Source organism: Parasteatoda tepidariorum, chromosome 7 (assembly GCF_982258835.1).
Source record: "Parasteatoda tepidariorum strain Cologne lab strain chromosome 7, Ptep-v5.0, whole genome shotgun sequence".
Taxonomy (NCBI): domain Eukaryota; kingdom Metazoa; phylum Arthropoda; class Arachnida; order Araneae; family Theridiidae; genus Parasteatoda; species Parasteatoda tepidariorum.
In genome coordinates this window covers 73,464,900-73,484,640 of record NC_141761.1, presented here as the reverse complement: position 1 = coordinate 73,484,640, position 19,741 = coordinate 73,464,900, and the positions used below count along the sequence as shown (strand labels likewise).

The 19,741-nt window shown below is 28.4% G+C and overlaps 1 protein-coding gene across 1 annotated transcript in view; it reads right to left on the bottom strand.

Annotated features, from left to right (window-relative positions):
* Window positions 1-9,090, bottom strand: part of LOC107455639 (uncharacterized) — a 71,072-nt gene extending 61,982 nt beyond the window's left edge. Inside the window, exon 1 of the mRNA XM_043048215.3 lies at window positions 8,889-9,090. The gene's annotated coding sequence lies outside the window, so the exon portion shown is untranslated. The remainder of the gene's footprint in view (window positions 1-8,888) is intronic.
* Between the last annotated feature and the right edge of the window lie 10,651 nt (window positions 9,091-19,741).

Sequence of the window (19,741 nt, the reverse complement as noted above, 5' to 3'; positions counted from 1 at the left end):
ATTAAGAAAGAAGAAAATTTTGAGTACTTTCTCAAAAATTTAGAGCGAATTTCTAAGTTAGAAAAATGGTAGGAAAACGAAAAGGGCTAAATTTTATATTTAAATCCTTCAAATAATGCCTTAAAAGTAGTTAGTGATGCAAACATTGCTGGGACTGATGAGAATGAATATGAAAGTATAATAAAAATATTAAAGGAAAAAATTTCGAAGCAGTTACTTTATAGGGAACTACAAAGCAAATTTAACACACTAACGCAGAAATCTCACCAAAATACCAAAAGTTCAATGAAAGAAGTAAATAAAATAAGAGATTGTCGAAGAATAAATGGAAATAGTAATAAGCAAATACGAACTTAGCTTTGAAGATTAAATCATTGAAGCTGTGAGATAGCAAAAAATTCGGTATTAGACTTGAAGTAATGAAGAGAAAGGTAACTAACTCTAAGGAAATTGGATAAATAGCTATTGACGTACAGTGCACAAAAAATTAGCTAGTGCAGGGGATACTTTAAGCAACGAAATCAGACATAAAAAAGTACTTTCTCTGAATGAACATGCCTATTTTTCAACAAATTTGGATTTTTGGCCCCCAAAATGAAAGGGGTAGCCACAATCCAGGAAATATGGTCCTAATTGTTTGGACAGGAGAGCGGTCGAAAATTTAATCCCCTTAATGCTAATTTTACTATTCGCATATTTCGTCACGTTTCAAGAACTTTATAAGGGAATTGAAAAATTTTTGCACATAATTATGAAATTCGTATTCCTTGCAAAAAATTATTCTTATAAAATATTTACTATTTTTTTATATTTTACTTTATAGTTGTTGAACAAAATTTGAATTGTGAGGCATGTAATTGCTTATATCATTCCGAACAATGTAATTTTACACTGCAAAATAAAAAATCTGAGCAAAATAAGTCGAATAGTTTCTGAGAAATCGAATTTTTAAATAGTCGTGCTTTTAACATTCAAATTTTTATTCTACTTCAATTTGAATTATTATCAAAATCTTATAGGTCTTTGTTATTTGCTGATATAGTAGAGCCTGAATTTAATCTTTTGCAGAAATTTCAAATTCAAATTAAACCTTACCCTATTCCAAACATTGCTAAAGTGCTTGCTAAAATGAAATTCAGAGTTTTTTCAACGTTGGTATGATTGGACCATCTTCATCTAATTGTTTTACTGTAATATTTATAATTAAAATTTTATTTTTCGTAAACGTAACTAATTAATATTTAGTATAGTTATTTATTACATCCAGAATTCAGTTACTAAGTTCGTTTGCCTAAAATTAATGAAGTTTTAAATAACATTTCAAGAAAATCAATTTATTCAGCTAAAAATAAATAATTTTGCAATTAAAATGAAAAGAATACGATGTAACTACACTAGAAATTTCTGGGTAAAAAGGGTCAAATAGCAATTTATTTAACTGTTACTTTACCATTTTCAACCAAAATAGTTAAATAAGCATAAAAAAGATGACATTCAAACTGTTAAGTGTGAGAAAAACGTTTATTGATTGTTCTTGCTTAAAATGGTTTTGCAGCCATAATTCTATCCGGACCAAACAGGTTCACCTTATAAAGCTATTTAGTTCCTAGCAGCAGGGTGCATACAATAGCGGAAAGAGCTAATCGGTCAATCCTATGACCTTCTGAACAGAGGTTCAAATCCCAGTGTTGGCATCATAACATTTCTTCCATTTCTTTAATGCATGAAAAGTTTACAGTGTCCTACACTGTTCAAGTTTCCTTCGTCTATTGGAATACGAAACTATCGTTCACGCATAAATGGCGCGCCATCTACCGAGTCCCAAAGTCCATTTAAGTTTGATTTTCATCATTTAGAAACTATTCAATGTTAAATGGTTACAGAACCATTTATTTTTGTATTCACAGTTTCTTAGCCGCACCAGTTGTAAACATTTTCAAAACTGTATCGGTAAAAATGTTCCTAACCATAAACTTTATGGTTAATAGGATGGACTGACTGCTTCCTGCTATTTTACCATAATTTCAAAATGAAAATTCTAGCAGTATAAATTTACATTTCGTTGTCAGATAAGCTGATTTCAGCCCACATGTTTACTTTTTGGATTTCGTAAGAGTACTTCATATTTTTATAATCTTATTTCTAAATGTTCATATGATATTAGAGACCTAATTTGCAGTAATGTTTTGCATAGTAGCTGCTGCAAAGTTCTTTCCTTTTAAAGTAAGCTGTACTTCCTTTATCTCTATATAACAATATAATATTTAATCATAATGTCTAACACAGTTTTTCATTGTTGCCGGAGCATTTTTATTGGCCGAAAAATCACATAGTAGAATTCAGTTTTCCTACATTAATTTCCATATTTCTTGTTTGTCATCAGCATAAAATTAATAAAAGTCATAAAAGCATTTTTTTCTATGAAATATATCCTTTATATATATCCTACATAAACTCAAATGAATTATGAAAAAAGAAAAATTCGTTCTTCGATCTTTTACTTTTTTATATCTTTAGTTCAATCAATCGAAGTACAATCATTTGCTCTAAATGTATTTAAATGAATACAATAGTTTTAAACAAAAACTACTCTAATTTCACTTAGTCAAATTTCAAATAAGCTCAATTCAATTTCAGAAAAATATATTTTTTCTTCATACTTACAAATTAAATAAACAAGCATTTTCTATTTAGTCAAGCACTGAAAACGATTAAAGCGTTCTTAATTTGAAGGTCGATAAACATGATTTCTGTCTCCATTATCCTTTATAATTAGCTGAACAATACATTTTTAAAACACATTAAAAGTGGGAAAAGTAAACTTGCTTTGAAGGTAAAGTAAACATTTTTTAAAATCTCTCTCCGAACTTAAATTCCATGAAAAGGAGGTAAAATCGATTTAAACAAAGGCATCAGAATGTATATATAAACTATGAATATAAAATGATTTCGAGCTTTCTATTAGTAATATGTTAAAATTAAACATTATAAATAAGATACATGTTGCAAAAATATATGTTTTTTTTAATTACAAGAAACGGCATATATTGGAACAAAACAATCAATTATTATCCACTATATAAGGTGTTTCATTTCGGTGCTTTTTGACAAATTTTCGAATTTTAAAATGATTAGCTCAAAAAACTTTTTTAGCTAGGTGAAAGAAGAACATAAATTTAAATACATCATTCTAATTTGTTTTTGAAAAGTTTAACCTCAAAACTGGTATTTTCGCTGAAAACACATTGTAAAAAATCCCTGATTAAATTCTGGTTAAAAGTCCCGGCACAGAGGGTACCACGCTGAAATCCATAAACTTATTGATTTCATTGGAAATTAATGCGGTTAAATGGAGTTACATATTTGATATTTGTTGATCACGAGTCTTTAAAAATTCCCGAAAAATGAAAAAATATTAGCAATAAAATCGATGATACTTAGCAAAGTACGCTCTATGTAAAGACATAGATTTATATGTGGAATAATTACTCATCAAAAAAAGAGAAGGGGTTTACAGTAATGTAACAAAAGTGAACTCAAAATCGTATTTTAATAGAAACCTTTTGGGTGGCAAAGAAATTTGTAAAACCAAGTTCAATAATCACTGTTAATGGCATGTAAGAAATATGGAAAAGTATTAAAACAAAGAGATCGAGAATTGCGTTATTTTAACAAATGTAATTTAGGGAAAATCCATAAAAGGGAAAATGCACTTGGATGCCCCTGGTATTTGCAAAAGAGCTGACAAATAAAAGTTTACGAACTGAATAAGATTAAAGTAGTAGATAATTTACAAAATATTAACCTTGTGCTATTTAATTCTTAGATATAAATCATGGGCAATTTTCTTTGTATCAGTTGTATAAAGAATGTGTGTGATGTTCTAATCAAATCCATAGACGTATTAGATCATCATAATTGGTTAAAGTTCCCACGTTTTATTCAAAAAAGTAACAGAAGTTAAAATATCAGTCCAAGTTAAACTGCAATATTGAACTAACTTGCTATGTCACTTGTAAGTAAATTCACATTACCGTGATAGATAATCATTCCATAATTTGTTTAATGCTATATTATGGTTAAATTTGATAGCAAATATGATGTAACTGAACAACATACTCAAGTTGTAGCAAATAAACATTTGATACGAAAAACGAATTTTACTATTGAAACTACGTCCAATTTAAAATAAGTCCAAGTTCTGAAACAAAGCACATTTGATTAACATTTTAGAATTAGAACCTTATTTAGTTTAATTTAGTTAGAGTTTTAGACCACAAACACCGGAATTAGCTTAGTACTACACAGTAAAAAATTCGGGATCAAATTACGGTATAAAGTGCCAGCACTTTGAGTACACCCCTTGCGCAAAATCCATATTACCGTAAAATCCATTTTTACTGAAACATATCTATGTAAGTAATACTTACTTATCTACAGTCATTCAGTGATTTTTAGGTAATTATCAGAGAAAAAAATTACGGTACATCAGCTTTTTTTGTTCTGTAACATGTTCCTGTATTAAGGAATTCTCCTGAAAAAAGTACCCTAAATACCAGTACTTTTTTTTGCAACTTGATCTGCAATTTTTTTACAGTGTAACAAACACACTTTTCTTAAATCTTTTATAACTCAAATCTATTTTATAACTCAAATATGTATCTCAATATAAGTTTTTAATCGATTAAAGGAAAAGTAATCCATTAGTTAATAAGTGTCGGATAATGAAAATAGTTCACATGCTTTATTTTAATAAAGCACTTTATATTATTATTTATTATTTATATCATAATTAATATAATTTTAAAAATATAAATAATAACGATAAATTAAAATCTAAATCCTCAAGCAACGTCAATTTTAATGACATTTACCAATACAGGAACCAGGGACAATCGCTATAGCTCTTTAATTGGAATATGTTATGAACAAATTTGTAAAAAAAAAAAAAAAAAAAAAAAACAGTTTAATTGATAAGTTTTTTATCCTGCGATTGGAGTAAAACTTATTTTTATCAGACCACTTTGCCATTCAAAAACTGTCAGTTATTATTTAATGCATCAATAATAAAAATTGAAATTTAGTCACAATATTAAAACATTAAATGTAGCAGCGTTAAAAAAATTTCAATTTTATCACCAATCGAAATGTCGAAAACTTACTGCAAATAAACTGACCGACAGATGAATATAATGAAATAATAAAATAAATGAAAAATTTTATGAGTTAAATTTCTTAAGTGGATTAGGAAGGAGAAAATATTTCCATTTTTGTTTGACCAAAAGCGAAAAAAAGTAATGAACATCGCTTACGAAAAGAGTTATAGTCTGTCTTAATGTGATCGTAACTTTGATTGACAATAAATTCTATTAGGTTACATATTTACATTTTATAATCAAAATTAATTATCGCCAATGGAAATTTTAACCAATCAAAAGAGTATTATAATTTCTTAAGCGTCTTTGATTCAAGAATACTCAAATTTTAACATCAACTCTACATAAAATGACAATAAATTTAAATTGATTTATTTAAATTCAATGCTTTCTATTAGCAATAATTAACAACAAAATTAATTATCGCCAATTGAAATTTCAATATCTTTCCAAATAGCTAGAGCTTTCAAATTTAAATGGTAGCTTTGCGCTTGATGACAATATGTGAATTTGTGTGTTTACAATTTCTTGAACGACATAAGCAGAATGCATCGACATATTGCTGCCAAAAAGAGTATTGCCAATTACATTACAATTTCTAACGCTATATGCTTCAAGAATACTTAAATTTTAACTTCAGTTCAAATGACAATAAATTTCAAACATTTCCTTAATGGTGATAGCAGAATTCATTATAATTCAATCTTTTTACAACTTCTTTAAGCCAAACGAAAGGGATATGTGGCAGAGGAAACTGTTGGTTATGGTAAATTTTGATAATCAACTATTTCTAACCTCGGGTAATAGCATTATGTCAAATATTGCTGAATTTAATTAATTTTTTCTTTTTTGATTGAATGGATGTCTAAAAGCACGTTTTGCTTAACTTAATAACGTAAAGACACCATATGGGCAATAAATAATAATAAATAAAAATTCTTTTTTATATGTTTTAGCTCAATTACTTATGTCGGTATATGTCTTTCAATATTGTGCATAATTTCGTAGTAGTGAGGCAGAGCGATTTATTGATTATTTAGTTTTACAACACGTACAAAGAATGGGTATTTAGTTAGTGTTCAATAAAACTGAAGATTTAATATTTATAACATAATTAAACAGTTTATTGATTTTAAATAATTGATTAAACAAATTTTTGTTTCAAGTACTCTTGATCATAAAAACTTATCATTAAATAAAACATGACTTACCATGACATGACTACTCATAAAATATAATCATTATTTCTTTCTGTTTCTCTTTTACTTCAAAACACATTTAACGAGAAAATAATGCTCATTGAAGATAAACATCTAATATTGATAAGTTGTTCATAGAGTTTGATGATTGAAACAATTTAATTATAAAAAATTAAAAAAAATACTATTCTTGAAAAAGCGCAGATTAGTTTTATCCACAGGAATGGCAGTTATTTTTAACTAGTTGGCAAACTTATAAGCTTTTACCTAATTTTGAAACTTTGAGAAAAAAAAATCTTCACTTTATAAGCACAATGCAGCAAACTTTCCATTTTTCTCTTCTACTTTTCTTAAATTAATTTTTCACATCAACTGTCATTTTAGAGATAATAAGTATATCTTCAATAAGATTAATAAAATCAATTAAAGGATAATCTGTGCGGAAAAGGTAAAGGAAAAGATGATTGAATTCTCTAAGGACTCGAAACAAGTCAATACATAAAAATTGATTCAATGGTGTATATTTAATTATATTATTTGTTTCATGAATTATGTTTTCTCAGAAATAGTATTTTGGTGTCAGTATGCTAATAGCATAACTATTTAAACTGCTTTCCCTTTTTCTTGGGTTTTATTTCGATTTAAATACGGAGCAAAATTTTAAAGCAGCGTTTTATTTCCTGCAGGAAAGCATAAAATTTTTTCAACGTTTTTATTTTTCCTATTTTGCATTCCAATTACATTTGAATGAGTATAAAACTTTTCAAAACCTGTTTGCTTACACCATTTGTATTTTTTATAAACTTTTTCACTTTCATAATTTTTATTTTTGTAGGATTTAAATTAAAAACCAATTATCAAATCACCATCATTCTCTGTTTGAAAAAATAAAGAATCATTTCCTCTTCTTGATTTGTATCAGATTCATATATGATAAATATTTAACGCTCAAATTTTTTCAGTAGCATGAAATAAGAAAAGCACTTAAAATTCCCGCCAGCTGAAAAGTTTATATTCGAAATAGAATATAACGAAAAAAGTATCGAATAAATGTTAAAGAGTTTATTTAGAAGTGACATGTCGTTGTTATTCAAAGATATGAAGTATACTCCCAAAATGAAAACTTAAAGTTAAATGTTACAAAAATATAGTATAATAAAAAAATAATAGTATAGTTCCAGGAAAAAAAATATGGTCGATACTACCAGAATATGGTAAAATTTACCATATTCTAGTTATATTTTACCATTACCATTACCATGATATTGAAATCGTGGTAAATTTTACCGAAGAGATTTGGTAACGAGTTTGATAAAATCTGCAATAAAAAATATTTTATAACAAGTGATAAAATTTGGTAAGCGTGTTAAAATTTAGTAATTTTATCTTGATACCATATTGCATGACATAAAAGACATATATCGGCAAAAATTACGTTTCAGTTTAATATTTTTCATTAAACGTGTGGTAATAAGAACAATAGTTTTGAAAACCTGAATTTCCGATTTTCCATATGAAGGGAAAAATTACCAAATAACTGGTTCAAATACCAATTATTTTGGTTTTATTAACCAAAATGATGTTGTTGTTTTTTTTGCCAGAAAAGTCACTAAAATATCGACATATTTTTCACCGTGTAGTAATATTTTCATGTAACAATAGTAATATAATAATGCAATAGTATTATTATAATAAAAAATCACAATATAGCATACTAATAGTAATTCATTTCTTTTGCATTAAAAATAGCAATGCTATCTGGTTATACTCATTTAACCTAATCGTGATCTCGAGCATTTATTTCCAAAAAGCATTTATCCGGAAAAATGAGACAAAATTTTCCTCGAAAAATCTTTATTTCATTGTTCAAAAACATTAAACAATAATCAAGTTATAATATAACGTATCAAAAGTAGTTAGTTTCTTCTCTATTAATAATAACAAAGTTATCTGGATATACTCATTTAACTTAATTTTTATCCAAAATTATTTCCAAAAAGCATAAATCCGATAAAAAAGACAAAATTTTCTTTGAAGAATTATTATTGCATTGTTCAAAAACGTTTAAAATAAAACAGGTTATGTTACGTATGGACAGTATTTCATTTCTTTCCTATTAATAATAACAAAGTTATCTGAATATACTCATTTAACTTAATTTTGATCCAAAATTATTTCTAAAATCATGAAACCGATAAAAAAGGAAAAAATCATCTTTGAGGAATTATTATTGAATTGTTCAAAAACATTTAAAATAAAACAGGTTATGTTATGTATGGACAGTATTTCATTTCTTTCCTATTAATAATAACAAAGTTATCTTAATATACTCATTTAACTTAAACGTGATCTCAAAAAATTGTTTCTAAAAAAAATAATTCAGAAAAAGGAAAACAAAATTGTCTTTGAAGAATTATTATTTAATTGTTCTGAGATATTTAACAATAATCAAGCATATTAATTTTTTTTAAATTTAAAATGTGTTTCATTTTTATAAAATGTAATAAAAATAATTCATAAATACATTCCATACCTATTTATAAGCTACTTTCTTCAATATGAATCACATTCGAAGAGAGTGTTATCGTTGAGCAAAACTGATGTGGAAATGTTGAGATGTCTTACGGCGATGCTCAGGAAACGTCTGTATCGAATGAAGATCTTTTAGAGAATGAGGTTCGGCAAGAAAGAAAACTGCACAGGCGCCAGCTCAATCCCACGTAGGATGGGAGTAGGTAAGTGGGAAATGTGATCAGGAAGTGAAGGGAATATCATCGGGGCATAAAGCCATATTCTAAGACTAGACATATTTATTTATTTGTTTTTGTTTTCCCCCAAGCAAATAATTAAGAGGTCGTCACTAATTTTGTAAGTTGAACTAATAGGCATTTTTTGGCAGGCTTTACAATTTATTTATTTAAGCACATCATTAAGCGTCATGTTTATGTTTTAGGAATATTTCAATTGCATAATGAAAGTAATGGGCAAGGTGTTCCGTAATGACAGATCTTAATGTATACTTTTGCAGCTATGTCACGAAATACGTAAAGGGAATTTGTCTGAAATCTAGAGAAATAATACCGTGGAAAGATTAACTGTAAACATTATAAACAGTTTGATTTTTGGTGGAAACTTTGAGATGTTACTTTAACAACCGTTTTACAATTTAATTTTTCCTTTTAGCAATCAAACAGATTTCGATTTTTCTGTCTTATGTTTTTTTAGTAGTTTCACGAGGAAAAAATTATATAAATACAGTATGGTAATCCTATTTTCGGTAAATAAAACCGTAATTCTAGTATTAAAAATCAAAATATATGGTATTTGACTATTGATTATTTAATTTTTTGTTCATATGGTAACGGTTTACCGGAAATTCTGGTCTTAAACTTATAATTCTTATTATCACACATTTATTAAAAAAACCCGAGAAGAGTACATTTTACCAAATAAATGGTTTTCATGCCATGTTTTAAGGTATCGTGATAAAATTATAAAATTTGACCATAGTTACCAAATTTTTTACTAAAGTGTTTCGGTGAAAATTACCGAGCTTTTTGGTGCTCTTATAGAGACAGAAATACTATAAACTTTATTATATTTTGGTAGTTTTGACCATACTGTTTTTTCAAAGTTGAAATCGCTTGTCCTTTTTGCTTTTTTCTCGTCTAAATATTAATTTGAAATCCCTGAAGAGCTTTCTTTTTTACTTTATTTATGAATTGGACCCACAAAATATCTAATAAGAGAGACAGTTTTAGAACAACCTCTTTACATGCGATTTGCAGAATTAATGGAGCGTAGGATGAATAGCACAAATGTGTTTCACGCCTTAATCTGACTTTTAAGATATAGTTTAGCAAATAAACAGCATTCGTAATCGCATGTAAGTAAGCAGAAAATCACGTTCTCTTTTCGCTGGCGTAGAATTTCTAAATGGTAATATTTAAAAACCTATCTTAAATCTAATTTCAGAATTCTATTTTTTAGATTTAGTTTTTATAATTACTCAATTCAATTTTCGTTCTTAAATTTAGGGATACACTTTGAAAAATTTTTGTTTAAAAACATAATAATTCTGTAACCTTCCTACAAAAAATTGTGTTCTCTGAAACTACAGTAATTTGTTTTTAAACTACATCGTAAGCAGTCAAAAGCGTAAGGCGGTTAATAAAGGATTTCTGTAACCATAAATACGGATTACATCTGTTGAGTACAGATTTTTTCAGCTTTGAATATGAAATATTTTGATATCAAAGCGGCAACTAATAGTATTATTCATCGAAACAGAAACCAACCGGCTTGCATGGTGATCAAGGAGCTGTACTCAGACCAAGAAGTTTGAATTCCACTTCGGAACGACTTAACTTAACAGTGGAAAAAAATAAAATCCTTCCGCAATTCTTTCAAACGTGATAATTTTTAATAATATCTCAAAAATCGAGAAAAAGAAAATAATTATAAAAAAAACTAATCAAAATTTTAGAAATATGTTTCATAATACTAACCAGAGTGTATACAGCTACCTTCATGCCAAATTTCTCTGCCGTACTTTGACCTACAGAAATATCTGGTGAGTACAGATTTTTTTCTGTAATGTTTTGTCGCAGGAAATTTCTGACATGTTTTTCAACAGCATACGGATAATCTTTGGTAACTTTGTTGCTTGAATTTTTTCGTTGTATTACAGATTTTATTTCTACGATGCTGTTTGAGAAGCATTTTAAAAAAAAGCTAAATCTCTGTCTTCAATTTTATCTAGAATACAAAAATTTCTGTTTTTTTCCTTCCACTTCAATAGATCAACACCGCGCATGACTGAAGAAATAAATTACCACTCGGAGAGTGCGCAGTATTAAACAAATTAAGCAGTTGGAAACATTTAGTGTGGGAGGTTCACAAAATGTAATTTATATATTTTAACGACATATTTCATCATCACCTTACGTGCGTGTGCGTCACAATGCCACCAACAACTAGCAACCAAATTTCAATTTCCTAATATCACAATTTCGTATTTCCAGATCAAACACGTTGTTACGCTTAAATTAATCATTTAATTCATTACTTTCATTACTTTCACTTATACTCGAAGTAGCTTTTATGATTATTTTAAAATTTTTCAGTCTTGAGTCCATAAAGTAATTATATGAAATATATTAATTATATAAAAATGCTACTATTTTATGACAGTATATTTCAAAATTAAAAGCATTTTGAGTCTAAAAAAAGCATCGTCCTCTTTACATTTGACGTAACTCAGAATGCTTTTATAGGAATTGCCCAAACTAATGAGTTTGACAACCAACTGAAATGCTTTGTCACTTTCTTATATAAATATATTTTTGTTAAGTAATAAAATAAGAGAAATAAAAATATTATATCAATTTGTTTTCAATTTTCCCCATAAAAGAATAATAGTTACAGTTAAAATATGAAATAATAATTCTTAGAACAAATAGTTAAAAGAATAATAATTAATGAAAATGCATTATATTTAAAAAGTTTTAAAACAAGTTAATATTTTCCAATTTGTCCATGTTTTAATTTTAAATTCTCTAATGTATTAGTAATATTTTTGATCTCCGTCAAACTCGATACACGTTTTTAAATATTGTTTTAAGGGAATAATAGACTGAATCTTAAAAATAACTATTTTATTTCTTTATTTTTCATAATTTTTGTAATATTAAAAACAATAATTTTCATAATATTGTATTTTTTTAAATGTCAGCTATACAGATATCTTAATATGCAATGTCTCGATTGAATTATTAAACAATGCTTCTTCTTAACTGCTTGTAGTTAAAAATGTCTTTATTACTTTGCAATTTTTTAAAATGACTTCACTTTTAAATAAGATGTAAATTAGGTCTAATTCAAATGTCTCATGTAAATGAAGATTTTTTTAAATAACTCTATTTTCTTTCACTTTTAAATTTAATTTAACTTGTTTCAGTTTTCATCTAAGTAATCATGTATTTTTCGATAAATATTTATACTAAACTTTTACAGATTTATCTTTTAAAAAAATAACGTAAAAACAGTATTTAATGAGGCAAATTATTAAAACAACATAATTGTAACGGTTTTTAAATATGTATTTCAATAAATATCTCCTTATTTTTTAAAAGAAAAAAAACTATGCACGTGAAATACATTCACTGTTGGAAATTTCTCGGAGAAATGGTTAGATAACAATTTATTTAATTGTTATTTATTCATTTTCAAAAAAAAAAATTTTCATATAACCATAAATAAGATGGTATTCAAACAGTTAACTGAAAGAAAAACCGTTTATTAACTGCCTTCACCTAATACGGTTAAACAACCAGGATTTTATCACGCCAACTAGAAGCACTTAGTTCCTTACTGCTGGAAACACATTACAGCCAAGAGGGTCAATCTCTTGAAATACAGAACAGGGGTTCGAGTTCCAGCGCTGACATCACAATATATCCTCTATTCTCTTCAACGTATAAGGAGATTCCAGTTTCCTGCTCCTCAAATTTGTAAACTTGGATTATTAGAATACTATACTCTCATTCAAGTATATATGGCAGCACCATGAATCTGCTTAACACAAAACTTCTGTTATTTCCCATCTCTTACGATAGGTGAAATAACGAGAAAAACTAATTAAACCACATTCCATGGTATATTTGATAAAACACAACTTAACCACAACACAGCTCTAATGCCCATTTCCTAACGAAAAGCCTCATTCGAATGTCCAGTTAAATTTATTTTGCACTGTTCTTAAATCATGCTAGTTTTAATGGTTGAAAAACCTTATAGATTTGTATTCATGTTTTTTTAATCATACTAGTTGTAAACTGTTTCAAAACAGTAAAGTAAAAATTTTTTTTTGCCGGAAGCTTTACATTTAATTGGCTGGACAGACTGCTGCCAGTTATTTTACTGTAATAATACAAGTAGAATAAAATTTTTGCAACGTTGTAAATGCTTCAGAAATAAGCAAACTATCAATCAATTTATCTTTAGAAGCCTTAAAATTTAAAAAAAAACAGCACAACAAAGTAAAATAATCCCACAACATTTAGTTGTCGAAACCAACGCATGATTGTGGCAATGAGACCAAGTGAAACATTTTATAAGGTAAGATTAATCTTAAAATCAGTAAGAAATGTTTACGAAAATATGCAGATATTTTGAAGAAAAAGTAAAATCTTCAAAGTTCTGAAGAAAATTGAAGGGAAATGGTGTTTTTTAAATAAATTCTTAAAATAGTTTTAAGACGAAATAATCAAATTCAAATAAGTACTACTTTTTCTTAAAAGGAAAAAAATCGTTCTCACTGAAAGTTCTTTCTACAACAATAACTTCAATAAAATGCTTTTTCATTAAAAATTTCATATCCAAAATAAAACTGATTTAAATTTCTTTCAAGAAAGCTGAGTTTTTAAATAAAAAATAAGAACTTTACGGTAAATAGCTATAGAATTTAAAAGAAACTTCGATTCTGTTTAAAATTTAGTTTTGTCATAAATATTTTCAGATAAAAGTCCCATCTAAACTTAAGAAACTCAATTTACATGTGCATTAAATGAATTTATATGAATAAAAAATTTAAAAAAGGTTTAAGAGAAAATTTAATTTCGAAATATTTATTATTGAAGATAACTTTAGTAGTCGTAAACTCAAAATTGGATTGACTGTTCAAGGATGGTTATGAAATAAAATTAAAATAAAATGGCTGGATTTGGTTTTGTAATGGAGGTTCTACAATGACAACTCTTAATAAAATGTTAGTTAAACATTTGTATACAATGGAGTTTGTGAACTTATATTTAATTGAAGGAAAATAACACCATTACTATTGAGGGAAGTTGGTAAAAAACACCATTTGAAGCTTGAAAAAGTTTCAAAGAATCGTTTTGTATTTTATTTCCCTTTTCTAATAAACAGTTTTGTAATGTTTTTCCTTCCTTAATAGTGCTTCCTCAGATTTTCATAATATTTAGACACCAGTGCTATATTTTTTTCAATTTTGACGGAACCCGCAGGTTAAATATAATTTAGCAAACTTTAAAAGAATCTTCAAAATTATTTTGCTTCTGAAATACATGAATCAATTACTGTGAAGAAATAAATAAGCATAGAATTTCTCATCATATTATATTTATTTATAATATTCTAAACTTGTGACATTCATATTTTTAATTGTTACTATTGAACCTTGAAAAACTCATAGAGTATTCAAAAAAATTTTTTTAGATGTCGTTATCCATGAAATGCTTTTGATTTCAAAACCAAAGAAATTTAGAAAATTAATTTAGTAAAAAAAATATTTGGGTTATTGTTAGCATAAAAAGTGCTTGATTTCAAAGCCAATGCATCTGAGAAACCGTAAAGAAAAGAAAAACAATATATTTTCTTTTATTCGAACTATACTTGAAATAGATTTGTTTTTTAGTACATAGCAAAACATACAAAGATCCATAGTTACTTACTCAAGTGTTTCACATGTTGCAAACAAGTGACATTTCATTTTAATTTATGAACGGCATTGAGCAGCAGACCCAATCCTGAGTTTACAACTATCGATGTTCCGTAATCTTCCGTAATCCTAGCTTAAGCTTTGGGATAGACTAGCCATTGCGAAGGACTTTTTGATTGAACTAAACCGCTCTTGCATGGAAAGGTAAACCACGAAAACTTCCCATAATTAGCCCAACGGCAAGGAGATTCTGCCCCATGATCCGCGTACCAATGAGTATGCTGGGCAGCGAACCCAACCAATTGTTGGTTGGGTTCGCTGCCTACAGTTATTTCATTCTTTCGTTCTATATCAAAATGAGCTTACAGACATAATCAAAATAAATTATGTAAACAAATTCTCATAGCACACCACGCTTAGTAAGCAATGCAAAATAAACGGAACACCTTAATAAATAGGACACTTCTCTTAAAAAATTATGCAAAAATACAGCAACAGAAGAATAAAAAAAACATTCCTTCTCATCCTCAACTTTAGCAGTGGTTCGGAGGTGTGTGTTAATCTGTTTCAAGAAGATCTGCTGTTATGCCCCAAAGTGTTGCTTTTCTCTTATATACAGAAGACCCGTACCAACCCTTGGAGGATCGGTTTTCATTATGTCTATGAAAGCTAGCCTCCTCCTCCTATGTATAAACTTTGGCTATGCAACGGGAGAATCCCTTCATGGTAAATTCACTTTCACCCTCATAAGTAATTTAAAGTTTAGAGAAAAGTTAGTTCAAGTAAAAAATGAAACATTAGATTTTGAAAAAAAAAGTTTTTTTTCCAAAACATCAAAATGCAAACCAATTGTGGCTTGTTTGCATTTTGATATTTGGAATACATTTTTCAGCATTTGAAACTTCAAGGTTTATCCTAAGCTTACCTGCATTTACTTTTCTTTAAATTTTAAATTTAGCATTACACAATTTTAACGTAATCCTTCTTCTGCAAGCCAATTTGGGTCTTTCTTTTAATATTTTTCCTTGGGAAACCCAGGAGAGTCCGATTTGTTAGTGGGCATTTGAAAAACATGCTCAGGCCTGTTCTAATTGCTCTTCAGTATTTCATATTCAATTATCTTCGAATTCTGCTCATTTTCAAATAATTGCTTCACTATTTCGTAGGACTCAAAAATTCTGAATATAATGTTTAATGTTTGAAAAGATCTTTAAATTTTTTTAAGTACTGATTTATTTCATTTGGTAATTAAGAATATCACATACAAAGTTTTCAGTTTTCAGGACAATGACAATAAGGATATTTTTAGCGACATTGTAGTTTTCAGGACATTTTTAATGACATTTCCTAAAATTATTTAATAAAAGATTCATGTATATTGAAGTTACATTTTTGTGAAACTTTTCAGTGTAGTTTAAAAATGAGGAAAAAGAGTTAAACATGTCGATTTCACCTACGTGTATTTTTAGTGTAATTTTAACAAATATGCTTATTTGCACTGAAAGGTTTCTCAAAATTGAGAAAAATGCGTCAAAATTGTTCCGAAAAATAAATGGTAGAATTTAGAAACCTCATGTTTACAAAATTGAAAAAATTTATCCTCCTTTTTGAGCAAAATATATAATCTCAAAAGTAATGAGTGCAGAAAAGGATGGAGTAATGAGGGCAGATGGAAGAGAGCAGATCATTGGTGGTCAGCCGGATTCGAACCAAAGACCTCAATGGTGGCACTAGGATGCTCCACCCACCATAGTTGTATACACAGCAGACTGGGAAGAGTTAAGAAGCTTTATACAGTGACCCCCGCAATGATACATCATGACATTCGTCTTTAAATCGATTCATCTTATACATATTTTTCATCTGAGAGATTGATTAACAATAGTGAGCTGTTAATACTGCTTTAAAATTTTAACTCGTTATTTTTTATTTCTTAGTTTAATTCGATCAAATACAGTGTCACATAAAAATTTTTGTGAAAGAAAATATCCCTTTATGAAACAGAAAAATAACTTCTTTGCAATTTGTTGTTGTTGTTCTCATCCCCATGATCAGCAGAGCCAGATCAGGTCCATGAGCTCGTTCACTCTAAGAAAGTCTAGCACCAGCAGGGAAGCTTGAACCAGGTCCTGCCTGGTAAGTCCCAGACAAGATAAAATGTGGTCAGGGGAGACCTGGGCAGCAGAGCACTTAGTGCAGATTTCGAAGTGTTTATTACCATCGTTATAAGTCATTGATGACAGATGTCCAAACGAGTAATGGCAGGCTTATCTTTGCAATTTAATAATTTTAAAAAGATTTTTAAGCGTCTTAATAATAAACTGTTGTATACCTGTATACCAAGGTAGTATTTTATGATTAATTTAAAATATAATAATCTGATGAAATATACTTTTACATTTTAAGTATTTATTAAATATCTTAACAATTAAAAGTGAAGTAAATTAAAATAACATTAAATAAAAGATAACTTAATCATTTACCGGTCAATATCATTGTAATTTTTATTAATATTATGCTGGTGCAAGACAAAGATCTCCAAATCGACTCTTTTTTGTTAATCATAGATGATATCAAGTGATACTTCTGACCAATAAGATTGACTCAACAGCAATGAGAAGTAATTTTACATCATTATATATTTTTATTTAATATTGAGATATTAATCAATTAATCAGATGAACTGCATCAAACAAAAATTTTGAAAAATGCTGAAATATTTTTATTATTTAAAGTGAACCAAAATATTGATCAAGATTTGTTATTAGTAACTAAAGTTCAATTTATAAAGTCTGCTTGTTTTTTTTTTATCTCTGCAGGAAATTTTAACTCAGAGTTCCTTTTATTTGAGTGCCGAGTTTATTGTATTAATGACTAGCTCAGGAATAGCCAGATTCAAACGAATATGCCTTTTACGAATATTGGCGATGTTTAGTTTCCGAACTACTGCTTCTACGAGCAATCATTAAATTTGTGCATTGGTTAGCATAAATTTAAATGTGGATGCCTATAATAAGAAAGCCATTTACTCTAGTTTGAATCAAAATATGTTCTGCTATTGGAAATGGTCTTATACATAGAAATGGTTTTGTTTAACTATTAGAAAATAACGTAAACTATTGATATTGCAGATATTTCAACATTATGACGTTTCGATATTACGACACGTTTTGCTGATATTTCGGATAGAATTTTCATTGGTGTTTTTTTATTGTTTTTTTATCAATTTCAAGCGTCTATTTTTCTGTAAACGTTCCACTCAAATTTAAACCTTTGAAAAACTGCAATTTCAAAGAGACATTTTGCAAAAGCAATAAATTTCCAATTCGGTTATAATAAGGGCATGTAGATATGTAAAAATATGTTATATGTTTTATTACACTTTTTGGTCCATTGAATGCATGAAATATTTTGACACATGTGATTTTTTCATTTACAATAACTTGCTCAGTTTTATTTCTTCACATTATATAGCTCTTTAAGTAAATGTGAAGATTATAGTCTGATAAATAGAGGTAAAAATAATGGATTTACTTCATAAGCATTTGAAATGTCTAGTCCCCGCAGTGTACTGATAATAAAAACGATTCCCAGTAGTAAACTAAAGTCAAACTACACTGGTTGTGGTCAAGTAGCGGTTGGGTGGTGACTATGATCATCCTGAGTAGGGATCAAGGATACTCGGTATCCTTTCATCATAATCTGATATACCGTTAATTGCTCGATTTTGAGTAAAAGTCGTCGGGCTACCAAAGCGGGGGAGTTATCCTCTCAGCAGAGGATCAAAAGATGCCTTCGTATCTCCTCAGGGATGCTCTAGTGCGTTGCAAATAAAGTACATGCCTACCTACCTTAAATGTCTTGAAAACGGTTTTTCGATGCTTTGGAAAACTTTTGAATTTAAAGCATTGTGAAAATTGCTTAATAAAAAGATTTAAAAAAAGGCAAATTTTTAGGAAGTATTCAAATAATTTAAGAACATATTAATGTTTCTTGAAACGCAATTTCAAACAAACAGGATTTCATTAATGGTATCACTCTTTATATCTAAGATATTGTTGTTTTGTTGATGAATACAAAAGCAATGCCGGCAAATAAAGAGTTTATAAAAATACATATTGAGGAAAGAACATCACGCACGCGCAATGCTATGCGAAGGAAAATACATGTTAATCAGTCATCATAGCTTATGATGCGACCGAACGAATGAACCACACCTCAGGCAGCTGCTGCAACTACTATATAGTTTTACAATTGATTAATAAAAATGGGGTAAGTCGAAACAAATTCAGCGCGTCAGATCATTATATGCACTTCTAGAAATTTCTCTGAAAAATGGTTAAATAACAATTTATTTAATTGTTAATTACCACACTTAAACTAAGCAGTCGAATAACCAAATAATAAGATGGTATTCAAACTGTTAACTGTGAGAAAATCATTTATGAAGAACCACCAAATGAAGCCACTTAGCTCCATGACTAATCATGTGGTACATGTTATAGCCGAAAGGGTTAATGTGACAACCTCATAACAGACAGATTGGGGTTTGAGTCCCAGCGTTGACATCGCAATATTTCCTCCATTTAATCCAACACCTGAAGAGCTCCCGATGTCCTGTACTCTCCAATGTGTGACCCTGTGGTGTTAAAATACGGCACTCGTGCATAGATGGCATAATATGGTATGTAGATGGCATGTTATGGTATATAGATGGCGTTGTATGGTATATAGCTGGCATAGTATGTCATGGATAACTTTTTAACGCGTAGATAGCAACACTATAAAGTTGCTAAACTATCTGCAACGTCCAGTTAAACCTCTTGTTTACGCTTTTGAGCCATGTTAGTTATAAATGGTTAAAAAAACCGAATAGTTTTGTATTAATGCTTACTTAACCATACGCAACTAGTTATAAACAATTT